Source organism: Amia ocellicauda, chromosome 21 (genome assembly GCF_036373705.1).
Source record: "Amia ocellicauda isolate fAmiCal2 chromosome 21, fAmiCal2.hap1, whole genome shotgun sequence".
NCBI lineage: Eukaryota > Metazoa > Chordata > Actinopteri > Amiiformes > Amiidae > Amia > Amia ocellicauda.
In genome coordinates this window covers 7,495,103-7,510,990 of record NC_089870.1, presented here as the reverse complement: position 1 = coordinate 7,510,990, position 15,888 = coordinate 7,495,103, and the positions used below count along the sequence as shown (strand labels likewise).

The following is a 15,888-nucleotide window of genomic DNA, read 5'->3' as shown; positions in this document are numbered from 1 at the left end:
CTTTATCTCTTAATTACATCCATTGCAATTTATATTGCACTATATCTGAAACATAAATTTTCATGCCTTTAATCATTCTTTCATAAACACAACTTTATGAAACAACAATGCACATCCCACTCCTATAGTATATACCTTGATATCCTGGAACCATAAAGAAAAGTACTCAGCTGGCTATGTTCCTTTTTATTCAGATAACAGCCCTTGTTTGTGTGAAACCTGCCACATTGAAGCAGCTAGACATATGGCCCCCTGCTTCATATTACACTGTATTCTAATGATGGACTTGTGAAAACTTGTGATTGTTTCAGCAGAGGCTGATATTATTTTGAGATATGCGAATTACCATGTCTGACATGAGCCTTTTTTCATACATTGCATCTCACATATTAACAGTTTCTCCAATTTGGAAAATTAAATTAACAACATTTAAATTTGCAAGCCTATCATGTGAAAATCACTTTATGGGGATAGAGAAGAAAAAAAAATCAAAGCAATCTGCTGTGAAAAAGTTTTGTATATAAAATCAAAATGGTTGTTGGAAATGTACCGACTACCCAAAAGCACCTACTGTTGGCAGTGATGTAATTACTCTGTAGCAGCTGTTTACAGTCTGTAGGAACACAATGACTACCAAGAGTTTATCCTTATGTTTGATAGTGCTTTGGGAACTTGATAAATGGTAATACTATTATTATTTATTAAAAACAAAACAATGCAATGCAATGCTGCTAACCTAATATTGTAAGATGGTCTAGAACTACCAAAAACAAATACAAAAACAAACTTGATTTTTTGGTTTCTTGCTTTTGTGTTCTATTGAAACTTTATCTTGGCTTTTGCATTGAAGTGGATGAAGTGAAATATGTTTTCTCCTACTATGAAACTGATAATAAAGCAATCAACTATGATGGACAAAATCTGCTGGTGTTTTACTAGACATAAAAAAATGGGAAATGTAAGATGAACAATACAAAAAAGCTAAAAATATTCTGGTTTGCAGGCTTAGAGTCCTTGGCAAGGCCTGCCTTCCAAAAGCAATAAAACATTTCTAAACGGAGAAGACTTTACTGTAATTTGAAGCTAATTCATGACAAAATCTTAACTTCAGTTTAGTTGTGCAGTAATCTCACCAATGCAAGCAAATGGGAAATGACTATTCACTACATCCCATACCCTTTGATGGAAGACAATCAATGATATGATTTAGAATGATTCAGCTTATTCATGGTGATATATAATCAAGCCTTGACAATCTATACTCAAGGCTGGTGTAGTCATTTGGCAAGGAAATCCCTAGCATGGTGATCCAATCTCATGTACACATTGCAAGGAAAAACAATACTGAACCTCAAGGTTTTCTTTAAGAAGTTATCGCATCGTCTCTCCCCGCTTTCAACCCCTTTTGGTAATATGAGTCCTCTGGGTAAGTGAGAGTGTACCAACCCCCCAATGATTGTGTACCAGTGGTTTGGTTTATTGAATTTGGCATGTTGTTGTGCTGCTTGGGTTATTGTTAAGGTGTGTGAATGAGAGGTCAAACCACATTTGCTACAATACACTCTTAAATAAGCCAGAAAACACATCAGTGATACACTTTCCCCATTTTCAGACAATTATACAGAATGAAATACAGAATTGATTAATACAGAAACTAGACACCACTGGTTTCATTTTTCAATAAGGAGCAGCTTAACCACTCTCAACCAAAGTCAGACAAGCTGAGTGCAGGCTTTGTCTGAGAGGTGTGTACTGGGTGATGCGGTCCTGTTTCTCAGAAATCTCACCTTCTTAGACAAACTACAGAAATTGGACATGTCGCTAATGAACCCGCTGTGTGAAGGTGTTGAGAAAGGGAGAAAAACTCCCTTCATTCTCACGGATAGTTCTTCCCAAAGTGGTGTCTGAAATCATTTCTATCTCAGCTGACATCAGTATCTTGCGAAACATACTCAGGTAAAGATATGTCACCACAGCTCGTGCTATTCTGCCTAGGAAGAGGTGTAGGACCCTCCTCTTGCATATCAAATAGTTTAAGCTCTTATGGTGCCTTGACTTACCATGGTGGAAACCATTCAAACTGAAATATAGTGCACAGTACACATACATGCTTTTATTTGCTTTGCTGCTGAATTGATCCTGAAATCATGGAAATCACTACAATTTAAAACAGAGAGAGGCTACTTAACTTGGTGTGTGATTTTAAAGGCGATTGGTTACAAGTGATCATGATTTAGGAATACACCATTTAGGATTGCTGTTACAAGGGGGGTGGACACTTATTCAATTTATTTTTCACTTTGTGGAGTAGGATGTGTTTATCAATTAAATATTTTAATGCACTTAAATTACATTTTGAAAGGGGGTGTAGACTTTCTAAAGGCACTGCATATATAATATCTACATAGATCTTTCTGATTGGGAAACTATTTAATGCAGTTTACTGATATTTTGCATGTCCATATAGAATACATACACTATATTACATATTGGAACAACAAGCATAGTGCAACAGACGTGTTTATAATATGCTCAGCTGGGTAGCCCACTCAAAGCTACAATGACATGGCACATTGCCAGGTGTGTCTAGGAGCTTTCACATGATAAACTCAAACAAGGAAACAATACGTGTCGACTTCATAGCTCTCTTACACCACAATCCGCCCACACAGGTGATATAATTTAGAAAGTGTGAGGGATAAAAAAAAAAAATCCTTTTAAACCCTAGCACCTTTGTGACACACCCTCGAATTCGTAGTTCTAAAAAGGCAACGGTGAGGGAATACAACTTTGTGCCTTTGTTCTACAATAAGAGAGGGTGTATACGTAGGCCTGGATAGCAATGCATCCCACCATCATTTCTGCTGCGTAATGTAAACAACCCTGCACGGTTTAATGTTTGGTGCTTTTCAAAAGTGAAATGCTGTCGGCCCTGTATATATATATATATATATATATATATATATATATATATATATATATATACATACACTCACCTAAAGGATTATTAGGAACACCTGTTCAATTTCTCATTAATGCAATTATCTAACCAACCAATCACATGGCAGTTGCTTCAATGCATTTAGGGGTGTGGTCCTGGTCAAGACAATCTCCTGAACTCCAAACTGAATGTCTGAATGGGAAAGAAAGGTGATTTAAGCAATTTTGAGCGTGGCATGGTTGTTGGTGCCAGACGGGCCGGTCTGAGTATTTCACAATCTGCTCAGTTACTGGGATTTTCACGCACAACCATTTCTAGGGTTTACAAAGAATGGTGTGAAAAGGGAAAAACATCCAGTATGCGGCAGTCCTGTGGGCGAAAATGCCTTGTTGATGCTAGAGGTCAGAGGAGAATGGGCCGACTGATTCAAGCTGATAGAAGAGCAACTTTGACTGAAATAACCACTCGTTACAACCGAGGTATGCAGCAAAGCATTTGTGAAGCCACAACACATACAACCTTGTGGCGGAAGGTCTACAACAGCAGAAGACCCCACCGGGTACCACTCATCTCCACTACAAATAGGAAAAAGAGGCTACAATTTGCACAAGCTCACCAAAATTGGACAGTTGAAGACTGGAAAAATGTTGCCTGGTCTGATGAGTCTCGATTTCTGTTGAGACATTCAGATGGTAGAGTCAGAATTTGGCGTAAACAGAATGAGAACATGGATCCATCATGCCTTGTTACCACTGTGCAGGCTGGTGGTGGTGGTGTAATGGTGTGGGGGATGTTTTCTTGGCACACTTTAGGCCCCTTAGTGCCAATTGGGCATCGTTTAAATGCCACGGCCTACCTGAGCATTGTTTCTGACCATGTCCATCCCTTTATGACCACCATGTACCCATCCTCTGATGGCTACTTCCAGCAGGATAATGCCCCATGTCACAAAGGTCGAATCATTTCAAATTGGTTTCTTGAACATGACAATGAGTTCACTGTACTAAACTGGCCCCCACAGTCACCAGATCTCAACCCAATAGAGCATCTTTGGGATGTGGTGGAACGGGAGCTTCGTGCCCTGGATGTGCATCCCACAAATCTCCATCAACTGCAAGATGCTATCCTATCAATATGGGCCAACATTTCTAAAGAATGCTTTCAACACCTTGTTGAATCAATGCCACGTAGAATTAAGGCAGTTCTGAAGGCGAAAGGGGGTCAAACACAGTATTAGTATGGTGTTCCTAATAATCCTTTAGGTGAGTGTATATATATATATGTACATTTGTGTGCTGCCCCTTTAAACACTGAAATGAATCAGTCCCCCCACGCTGCTGGCTTTGTTTAAAAATCAACAGTAAATCTCCAACAAGATGCTGACATCAGCAAAAGCCGGCTGCAGGGTCACATGGGGTCAAGGCTGCCACTTACTGACTGTGAAATCAAAACAGGCTGAACAGGCATCTCAGTAAATTGCTTCTTTCAGGAAGACTCTTTTTATTTTTTACAAACCCATTCAGTGCTGGGCAGCTAAACAATGTGCCAGCAGTTACCGTGGACCTCATAAAACAAGCGCAGAGATCCCATCTGTAAGTGGCTAGTTTTCCTTGTTCCAACGTGTCTTTTTATTCTGTTCTTAAGACTGTAGTAAACCTCGACTTTCAGTCATCACATTGTCAGAAAGAAATATGAGCAGAAGCAACAACAGGACCCCAGCGAGAACACAGGCAAGAGGATATGAAATGCAGAAGAAGAAGAAAAAGCAGATGTCAAAAATAAGTAAATACCATAAAATTCCCTTAGGGATCGCTACAAAAGGGTTGCAGTGTCTTATTTAAAAGATTTGTATACAATTAATGGGAGCCTATGATTTGTAAATTGTAGTTAATGACTGATAAAGGCTTTATCTTGTTAATCTTTTCACCAACTGTCCTATCCTAGATCAGTGTGATATCCCAAGAATCTTTAGAAAGTATATCAATATCAATGCTGTGAGAAAGTGCTAATGTTTTCATGTGTAGAAAATAAAATGGCCTTAGGATACTTTGGCACTATGACCTGCCTGTGGTTGGAAATATTCCTGACAGATTAAATGAGGAAACGTAAACACACATGCCCAAACACTTGCACACTACCACGGAGACAAATGTATTCAATACGCTATGTGTATATCCTGTATATTCGTGCACACAAATGTTTGTTTTCTCTTATAAACACTTTCCTAAAATCGTCTGTATCTCACAGGGATTAATACTGGGCTAAACCATATTACAAAGTATATATTTATTTGAAGTTGTCTCATTTCTGACAATGAGAACAAGTTACCAACTAAAGGAAAAGTACATGATGGGTAAAACAAGTCCTATGGGGCAAATTTGTCAACAACTGTAATCGAATAGCTTACTGATTGACAGCTGCTCATTACAGAGAGCTCTCTTCGGACCTTTTCTTGTTATGGTCAAATCTAGGTCTGAATGATAAGTTATTGTCTGGGAAAGTAATTTTTGTTGTTGTTTTTTTTTAATGCAATCAAATTAATTGCAATCTCTCCATTTATGTGCAATGGAAATTAGAAACCATTTTGCAATGCGGAGAGTTGATGTGGTTTGTGGTTGGCAAAAAAACGTAAAATTAATAAACTGGAGGCTATGCTAAGGGACTTTTAGCAACAAACAATATTAAGGTAATCCTATTCATGATAGCACCTGTATTTCAAGGTTAAATTTCAAATCCCAAGATATTGGCTTTTGTTCAGATACACAAAACACCTTACTTGTGGTAAAACCATCTAATCTAATATTTGATAGAAAATATCACACCAGTCCCATGTTTGCCACTTACAATTGGCAACTTTGCTCTACCTGCAGAATATACAAAGCTGTGGGTTTTAAGGTATAATTGGGTCAATGGTTTTAGCTGTGGTTAGCCTTTGTACGATTGTCACCACTCCTAACAGACATGAAGGAGAGAAAAAACATGAGCAAAAGTCAGGTGATGTCTGTGGTTCTGTTGCAAGGTTACCTCTAAGCTTGATAAAATCTTCAATTCACAGAATTTCCATTTAAGCCCCACATATTTTAAAAGGATCTTATGATAAAAAACAGGGTCTACTATATCTGAAACGAAAACAACTTGTCCTATAAATTAGCTATTTCTACATATAAACACAGTTATTTTCCCCTCCCAAATATTTTTTCATAACTAGTCTGTTTCTACCTTGCACTGAATTAATACTTTCTGGTCTGTCTTGAATATGTGGCATTTCTTTCTTTGATGCTTTCTTTGCAGCTGAGTTTCCAAGGTTTTGAAAACGGTGCTCTTTGGATCAAAGGGTAAATGAACTTGGAATTGGAAGGAGAAAACACCAATCTATAAAATACTTTCAGCTTTCCACATCCCCTGTCTTTCAGCTGCTTGTTAAGTTGTTGTTTGTTTGTTTGTTTGAACATTTTCTGAATATTCGGATTTGATCCCAAAATGAACTAATTTTACTTGGACCACCAGTATGAATGCTTTTGTTTTCTTGGTTTGGTAACATCCTAAGGAAAAGCAAACACTAGTCCGTGCATTAGAGCATCTGTCTAATTGGACAAGGTAATACCCTTAGGCATGTCCTTTTGCTTAGACATTGCTACACACACACCATATTTAAACAGCTGCCATTCTGGACAATATTTGACTTCATTCTAGTCCAGCTGAGCTCTCTTTGCATTGTTTGGGGTCTGAAATGAATTACCGTCCACCTAAATTGCCTAATAGTTATTGCAGATGTTTTCAAATTTACAGTCTTTGGTTTTAATTAACATCTGGAGATGGTTAGCTTAACATTAAATGGTTTTGAAGTAAACTGGATTGACAGAGATGAGGCAGAATAAGCCTGTAATGCTATTGAGAGCTGTAAGGGCTACTGACATACATGTGCAGAAGAGGGCACTACAGCTGAAATACAAAATCCACAGGCAAAGGTAGAGTAAATTCATAAGCCATCCTCAGGTATCTGATAGCAATTACATTAAAAACACCTCCTGGAACTTTAATTACACTATCCATTTTTAGACTTTACAGGCAAGTGTTTATCCAGTCTGGTGAGCAGAGTGCCAACTTGTTAACTGACATGTTTTATGGTGCTCCTGATTAAAAAGTGAGTTCTATGATCTTGTAAAGTATTTATGCAGTGGTAAGGTGTAATTTGGACCTGAAATATCAGGCCATAGTTCAAGGAATAATACTCTTCCAAAGACTGCTCTAAGCTTGAGGGGTAGGCAGTAACAGTACACTACTGTTGGACTGATAAATCATCTTAAAAAGTACATGTAAAGCAGTTAAGTAGATGCAAAATTCCAAGATTCAAGACTCTTAATGTGTTAGAAAAAGAAGTTCCCTCACAATCCATCATCAGCTTACTGTTTTCCTGGAAGCTCAGGGTGTCAATCGGGTACTTAAAAGCTAATCAAATGCATTTTTAATTAAGTTAATTTCTCAGTAGGATGAGGTTAAGCTGTAACTACACTTCCAAAGTCCCAAACGGCTCTGTTATGGCTCTTCTCTTGGCTCAGACATCGAAGGAGAACTGACTTTGTTTTTAACATGTATAAAAGCATAGTGCCTTATTTGAACATATAACTAACCTTCAGCTAACAGTCACCTAAACTTTTTGTGACCTCAAACCACAGCCATAGTGTGGATATTTCTGCATTTTGTGTTTTGTTTTTTCACATATACTAAAATGTACTGCATGTTGTTGCGTTGATTGACGGAAGGGCCCAGAAATCATCTATAATAGCATGTTTGCCTCCAGAGGTTTAACAATAACTTACTATTCCACCAGATCATTTTCTCTTGTTTGTTTTCAGTTACCAGCTATGTTGTATCATCCATGATATATGTGCCAGTTAGATTAAAATGTTTTGTAATGATTAACCAGACAGGCAGGGCACTATGAACACAGACAAGGAACACCTCACATGTCTGATACTGTGGTGGTTTCAGATGTAGTGTAAGTTTGAAATTACACTTGTTTACTTCACTGCAATCCATGAAACAATCAACCAAAACCACCCTAAAAAGGAACCCCAAGATGTCACATTATGGTATCTTGCATTTCACAAGTTGCACCCCTCCCACAGACATCTCCACCATTTTCTCATAGTCCCTCAAATTACTAATTTCCACCTCTTGCTGCCCATTTATCTAGCCAATCAGAATATTTACCCTCAAGAAAACTGGAAGAATAATACATTTCAGCATTTAATGGGCCAGATATGCATACAACATTATCCTACATTCACCAAGGTTCAAATTGCCCTATTGTTGGTTGTGAATTTAGCTTTCAGAAGACAGACACACGCAGCAAGTTCCTTATACCCTGAGAGCAGAAATTACACGGTAAACGCAATGAAGATTAATCTGCAGGAACCTGGCCAAGATGAGAGCCAAGTCAATGATAAATTGGCATCTTACACATAAAAGAAGATTATGTTTCTTCACTTGAACTGGAGTTACGCATTGTTTTGTCTCCAAGTACTTGTTACATTTTAAAATCTGATAAGAGTGCCGTCTAACTATCCACAGAACAGGTACAGTGCAGACAGCCACAGTGTAATGTACCTCACATTGTCCTGCCAATACGCCACAGCACCGCCTTGTAGGGAAGAGAATTTTGGCAAAACAGTTCAATTCTGTATCCAAGTCGATGATTCTAAGCCTATCTTTACAGAAACTACCTGCAAAATGTGTCCAGCTCTGCTACAGTGTACAGATTGTGTGAGGTGTGGATAATTGTGCTTTGTCTAACATTTTTAATCCTAGCCTGCAACCTGCATTGTGAGCACTGTAGCGCATGTTGCTCATTCACAGTTCAATTTCTTGAAGGAAGTCTCTCATTCTCAATTACCGGTGAATCCGGTTTCAAAGGTCACGGCTGTCTAATCTGCATTGCTTTTTTATTTAATGTTTTCTTACCTAAGCCCTCAATATTGAAGCTGACCCACCCTATGTTTGTAACTTTTTTTTTTTTTTCTACCTCTGGGTATGAGTCAAAAATAAAACTGCAGTTGGCCAGCCTTCAATTGGATTAACTACAGGGATACACAAAAGCACAATGGTCTTCTGTGCAGACATGCTTTTATTAAGTAAGCTACATGTTCTTTATAGAGGAAGAAACAAATAACTTGTGAATCTTTTTCACATTATTATACAAACATAAGATCACAGTAAAGGCTGCAGACAAGAGGCTACTTGGTCACTCTTTTGCTTGTTTGTTTGCCTTAGAGCTTAATGACACAAGAGTCTGGTTCAGCCAATTCCTGAAGGACCCAAAACAGTCCGCTTCAGCATTGTGGGACAGTTGGTGTCAGTCTCTCTGTGTGAAGAAGTATCTTCTGTTGAATGCCCTGAATGCTCCCAAACTTCCCCTACATATGTGTCTGCGGGTCCTTGTATCCTTATGGATCATGAATAAATCATTAGTATCCTAATCACTTTCTTGCTCGTCTCTGCTGGTTTAGGACCACCATCCGACCACCAGGTTATTTTTCTAAACTCAAATTATTTTGCAGGTTTATTCAATCACCTAACTAGACCATTTTACAATTGAATGTGGCATTTATTGATTTATTTATTCATATTATCGGACACAGTTTAAATAAAGATTTCTGAAATATGATCTTCCTCCCATGCTTCAGGGAGTTGGTCTTGAGCTAATGTTTTACACACATTCAGTTTTTTTTTTTTTTTTTTAAGAAGCACACACTTCGCTCTGTAGCTGTTTGAGTGGTTCAGCACCATGCTTTATTGTTGATCTGCAGCATTCCTCATAGTGACAACCACTACCAGAGAGCTGTCTTTTTAACATGACAGTGGGGTCTGCAAGTAAATAAAGAGAGCAGTTTTTCCATGAGGACCTTGTTTGGCGATTGTATCTTGTTATACTTGGCTGTAATCCTTAAAACCATGCAGCCATGCAAACGTTTTTTGTTTGGTTGGTTTTTTGGATTTTTAACTTTGAAGGTCTTTAAATTGTACAATTTCCATAAGCCTCTGAAAACATGTCTCAGGAAGCATGTAGATCAACAAAGTCCAAATACATTTTCAAACGACAAATATGATTCACTTTTTTTTTTTCTCCCATTGATAGTCTATTAAAAATAAATAAATACATCAATAATAACAACTTCCTTGATGCCGATGAAGCAATTCATGTGCTGGTCATATACTATTTAATAATGACTTCTTGCACATTTTTTTTTAAATATGAAGGCTATATATATATTCTCATATTCTCATTCTCATTAAGCATGCAAAGCTTCCCCTGCAACAACAACACACACACACACGTTTGCTCACAGTCTTAATACTCACAGTACACTTTTCAAAGCTTTTAACTGTTTATGTTTTATCTCCACAGTACAGAAAACATGAATCTTTCATATTGTATCTGCATTCCAGTCTAAAACATAACTCAGTTTTAATGTTAACACAAACACTATTATAGGCTATTATTATCAGTGTACTTGTATTATATATGACAATAACATCCACATGTCAAAACAGCAGAGTCCTTGACCTCCTTCCGGCGCTTACTCAAAACACATCTTTTCAGACAGTACTTGTAATTTTCAACCTTTACTCTCCTGTAGGATAGCACTTTACATTTTAACATGCTTGTTGCGTTACTTGTACTCATATTATTTTGATTTCCCCTTTGCTCCCTTGTCCACACTTAGCTTTTATTATCCAGGATATAAGACCTAATTTATTGTATTCACTTGTGTAAATTGGAATTTGTAAAATGTAGTATGCTTTGAATTATGTAAATCTGAATTTGTAATGTTTGATGCCTGTATTTTTGCACTTTATATTGCACTTATGTTCTGTAAGTTGCCCTGTATAAGGGCGTCTACCAATAAATAAATAAATAAATGAATAAATAATATATATATATATATATATATATATATATTTAGTGGAACCAAGTTTAATAATATTTGTTGCATTTATTTCTCATTTAGGCCACACCGCCCCTAGTAATGTTTATCAGACGGTATGATTTTCCACACACACCTGCAGAACCATTACAACAGTTTAACATTTAACAGTTTGTTAGGCACTTTATGTGCTGTAACTTAATAAGGTTTTCCTAAAACGATTAAAATCTCTTTCTGTTGTCATTGAGATTTGACCATGAAGACTGCAAACCAATCAGTAAGTGAGACAGTGTCACTTCAAAATAGCACTTTTTCCATCCTTGTACAAAACAGGAAGTTACGAAAACATCAAGAATTGGAGAACAGCTTGTGAAGGTAATGGTTATGAAGCTACTGCTGAGATTTGGTTTCCAGTCCTTTTTGCTTTATAGAAATCTGCTTCTGTATAACCATAACTAAAATGTTAAACCATATTCTACACAAAACCAATTTTGTCTTTTTAAACCTTCAACAATATATACGGCCACTTATTGTTCAGTCAGCTAATCATAACAATAGATTAGTTTTGTCTCTGATGTTAAGTTGAATTTGATCTTAGGAAGCAAGAAACAGAGATCATTATTATACTGCCCTTTTCACCCTAGACTTATTTATTATTAGATCTGTACTTCCATCAACAGAGAAACCACAGTGTTTTACTCATCAGGCACCAAGTAAGTTGCAGCCTGTGAAGTCTAAAAATGTGCACACTTCTTGTTTATCAGTGCTCCTTAATCAGCTAGTAACTCAAATGGGGAGGCTGCTAGCACAAACTGTGCAACAATATCATTCCATACAAGGTTAAAGATAGCCAAAAAACTGATATTCTCTGTAGACTATTGTGAAGTACAAGATAAGCTGAAGATCTTTGCGTCTTCTCACTCCCAAAGCAGTAACAGATTTTGGGTACTTTAGGGGTTGAATTACCACCTTAAACTGGGTCACAGCTGAGGAGGGAGTGTTTCATATAACTCAACCACAAGCCTGCACCAGTAAACTCTTGTGCTTTTGACCTGTTTTCAGTAAGTCAACCACTACCCTGGTGATGGTACCTCACCTTGTGACCCCATGCCTAAACAATCAGTAACCGATTGCTATCAGACTCATTGGCGTTTGTGTGAAGCAAGGAGCAAGATGGCTGTAACACTTCTCAACTGTCCGTGCACTCCAAAACACAATCATTATAATAGCCAATGCCATCTTTGTTGTGTTTTGAATGTGGAATTTTATATCTATGCAAAATGGACGAACACCAAACTGTAACTGTACAATAGCTTTTTTCCACATAAACCACAGATAATTCAGTAGTGATTTAGCAAGTATAGTATTGTTGTATTTGCATGTTTGTTATTCATTCAGTGCAGCCAGCCACACTTAAGAGGAATGAGAGGTACAAATGGTATTTATCCTTTTTAGAAAGGTATTTGTTTCTTATTATGACTACTGGTGTAATAGGTGTACAGTATTTGACATAAAAAAGAAAGAAAACAATGCAGGATACTTCAATTACTGTTTTGTATAGATATAATCACAATTCACAGCCACGATTTTAAGTGGAATCATGGAAAATAAAGATATCCAATATTCCTTTGTTTGCTGTATAGCAAGGATCATGGTTCCGTATAACTAAATCCCTGACACAGGCACCATTTGGTGAGTTAACAGGTTTATTTTTGTTTGTAATGCTAATTTACAAAATAAAATAAAAAACATTTATCTGAAGACTACTCTTCTAAGGAAAGGAAAATGGTTTATCACCACAGATCCTGCAAGTGCAGTTACGTGCATCTGTACATCATGACCCAGGGGATCAGAGGTACACAGGGTCATTAGTTCAGACTTGTGGTCAGAATTTGAGCAGCTTACACTGACACCACCTCTCTCACTGCAACAGCCTTTTAGATTAAAATGATAGCTCGACTCTCCTCAGTTTATGTTTGAGGTAAACACTCTGCGTTCTTACTAACGATGATTGATTTGTTATTCTTGGCAGGAGGTTGGCTTGAAATTTTGAATGTGAGATGTTATTGTTTTTGTAGTTCCTTTGCTTTATCTCTCCGAGTCTGCCGATCGAGTTACTGCTCTTTGGAATAAACTCCAAGGAATACCTTGTGAGAGAGTTTGAGAATCCCACAGCTGGGACCTTCTGCTTTAACAAGCAATGACCCATTTTCCTTCTCCCTATTTCTCTAGCTCTCTCCTTATGCAATCTATAAGTTTCAGTTTCATTAAAGCTGTGAGAAAGTATAGTTAGATTGGGTCTCACTGGGCAAATAACTATCAATTATCTAGTTTAAGATGCTTTTATTTTTTTCTGGGATGTCTTCTTCATTATCAGTTAATTTCTGTCTTTCTTCCTGTCTATTCCTTTGTCTCCCTCTTGCGCCGCATTTGATCAAAAAAACAAAAACAAAAAAACATTTCAAAACACCTTTGGAAGATTCTTTGCATCATACAAATCAAGTAAAAACCCTGGCAGAGACACAGAAATCTGGGACAAGGTCTTATTTTTTTTTTCCTTACATTGCCAATCGTCCTTAAACACTAGCTTTGTGTGTCTCTGCTTTTTCTGCTAGTCTCTCCTTCAACCTCTGCATGTCAGCCGGGTAAGAGACCAGACCCTGACGTCAAAGGCAGACGACAGAGCCACTCTCCAGAGGGAGGCGCCTGCCAATGTTGGGTTGTCTTAACCTCTAGGTCACATAAAAACAGACAACAGATGCTTCTAAGATTCAGATGCCATGTTTAGCCTTTAGATGTGCAGCGATTTGAATATCTGGAGAAAGCTGCAAAACCCAATCCATTTTAAATCTCTTTTCTGAAATGATGCCCTGGCCATCTACACCAACACATGTCCAGGGTTTTGCAGAAATATCAATTAAGTAATTCCACTGTGTTCCTTGCATCATTAAGTAATTGTCAGAGACGATTAGGAGTAGCTGCTTGAATTCTTCATTGTCATAGATTTAGACCAGTTCCCACTGTTTCCCATGAACTGGTCTGAAAGAATCAAATCCATTGACAACCAGAACATTGTTATTTATTTGTTTAAAATTAAGTAGGCTCAATGCAGTGTGTGCCTAAAACAACAGTACTCCGGTGCTTTGTTTCATATTTCATGAAAGCTGACCACAGGGGACCTTGTCAGTAACTGGAAGACTGGTCAAGAACTGGTCAACCTACCAGGCTGGATCCCCCCCAGATGTATTACAAGGAAAAGAAAAGCTGCACATAACTAACACATGTACAACTATGAAAGACAGTACAGCATCCTGAATATACATGCATCTGAGATCATATCTTTGGATAATTACGACTAAGTTTTTCATCCTCCTAAGAACTTTACTTCTGCACATTAGGATCATGAAAGGAAAGAGATTTGAGAACATCACTGTGGTTGCATAGGTCGGGAATTCTACTAGTCGATCAATCGATAAATCAATCACCATGCGTGTCTTACAAACAGGGCCTATTATTAGTAGTGTTGTTAATAATTTGTTCCCTCCGGGGCACGATACACAAATCTCTTCCACGAAAGACTGTAATTATTTCAGTCGCGTGATCTTTTCAGTGCGTGACTTAAGGAGTTGTTTCCTACAGACATAATAAGGGCTAAAGAAAACATTAGATTGTTTACCTTTTCTTGGAAAATGAGGGCCAGTAAGCAATTACTGTAAAAAAAAGAAAGAAAAAGTCAGTGTTTCCTTAATAGTGAGAGACAACAGAGATTTTAAGGGTATGTGTCTACTTTTGTTGCTCTTTTAATAGCATTAACCACTCCGTTGATGAAATTAAATACACAATCAGAGGGAGCAACCATATGCAGCTACTTTAGAGTTGGAATTCTTCCACTGTAACCAAACAAAATGGGCACCTTCTGCACATAGATGTTCACATAAACAGTATTGAATAATTGGAGGCAAAATAAGGACTGACACAAAACATGCTTAAACAATAAGTAGGCCTACATCATTTATTTTTCATTAATACTAATAATAAAGGGGAGATGTTGCACTACTTTGGTTGCCCATCTTAACCAGAACTAGAGTAGAACTTTTACTGAAGTAAACCATTAGCTGACAGGTAAGGTTTTGATTATTCCTGAACTTTATGGTGAGCTTGTTCCTAAGTGGTTAATTTTATCTGCTAGTAAGGTACAGCTGAGAAACTGGCTTCAATTATAGCTCTGAGGTCAGACTAATAAAGCTGGCGGTCTTGGAATAAGCCTCCATACTGTACAAGCCCATGTGCTTCAGGGCAAGCTTAGTGACAGACGCAGTTGGGGAACTGGGAGTATAAAGCGGATTGCCTCTTGTGGTTGATATTGCAATCTGAGAGGGTTATATTGCAGCCCTCCATAAATCATGACAGAAATCCAGCCTTCAGGCAAAAATAATCACACATTTTTGCTGCTGACTGGTCAGTTCATATTAAAGTAACCTGCTCTTCCTGAACTCTTTGGATTGATAGTCTGCAGTCTGGTTGAACTTCATGGCTCATTTTCAATCATCAAGGTGGCCTGATCAATACCAAGTTCATCTGAACCTAATTAACATGGAGGGGTGATACATTGTTTGTGATGAGCAATAACATTATTGTGCCATTGGAAACCACACTGGAAACATTTTGGAAACCATTAAAAATGTAAGACTTGGTGAGTTAATAGGATTATTTAGTTTGTAATGCTAATTTACTAAATAAAATAAAAAAAACATTTCTGTGAAGACTACTCTTCTAAGGAAAGGAAAACAGTTTATCACCACAGATCCTGCAAGTGCAGTTACGTGCATCTGTACATCATGACCCAGGGTGACCCACACCACCCTGTCTCACAAATGACGTGTTTCCTATGGGCCAAGCCTAGTAAAGGTCCAAGTGGAATTCATCACTCACATACGAAGTCTTGTACCCCACCGCCATGTGTGACTGTCTGAACTTGGCCTCTGAATTTGTTATTAACTAGGTGGCCAAAAGCACATT

General features: G+C 37.7%; 1 long non-coding RNA gene across 1 annotated transcript in view; it reads right to left on the bottom strand.

Annotated features, from left to right (window-relative positions):
• The window catches only part of LOC136717283 (uncharacterized), a 63,483-nt gene that overhangs the window by 24,951 nt on the left and 22,644 nt on the right, over positions 1-15,888 (bottom strand). The window contains exon 2 of the long non-coding RNA XR_010805212.1: positions 14,546-14,579. This is a non-coding gene — a long non-coding RNA (uncharacterized LOC136717283). The remainder of the gene's footprint in view (positions 1-14,545; positions 14,580-15,888) is intronic.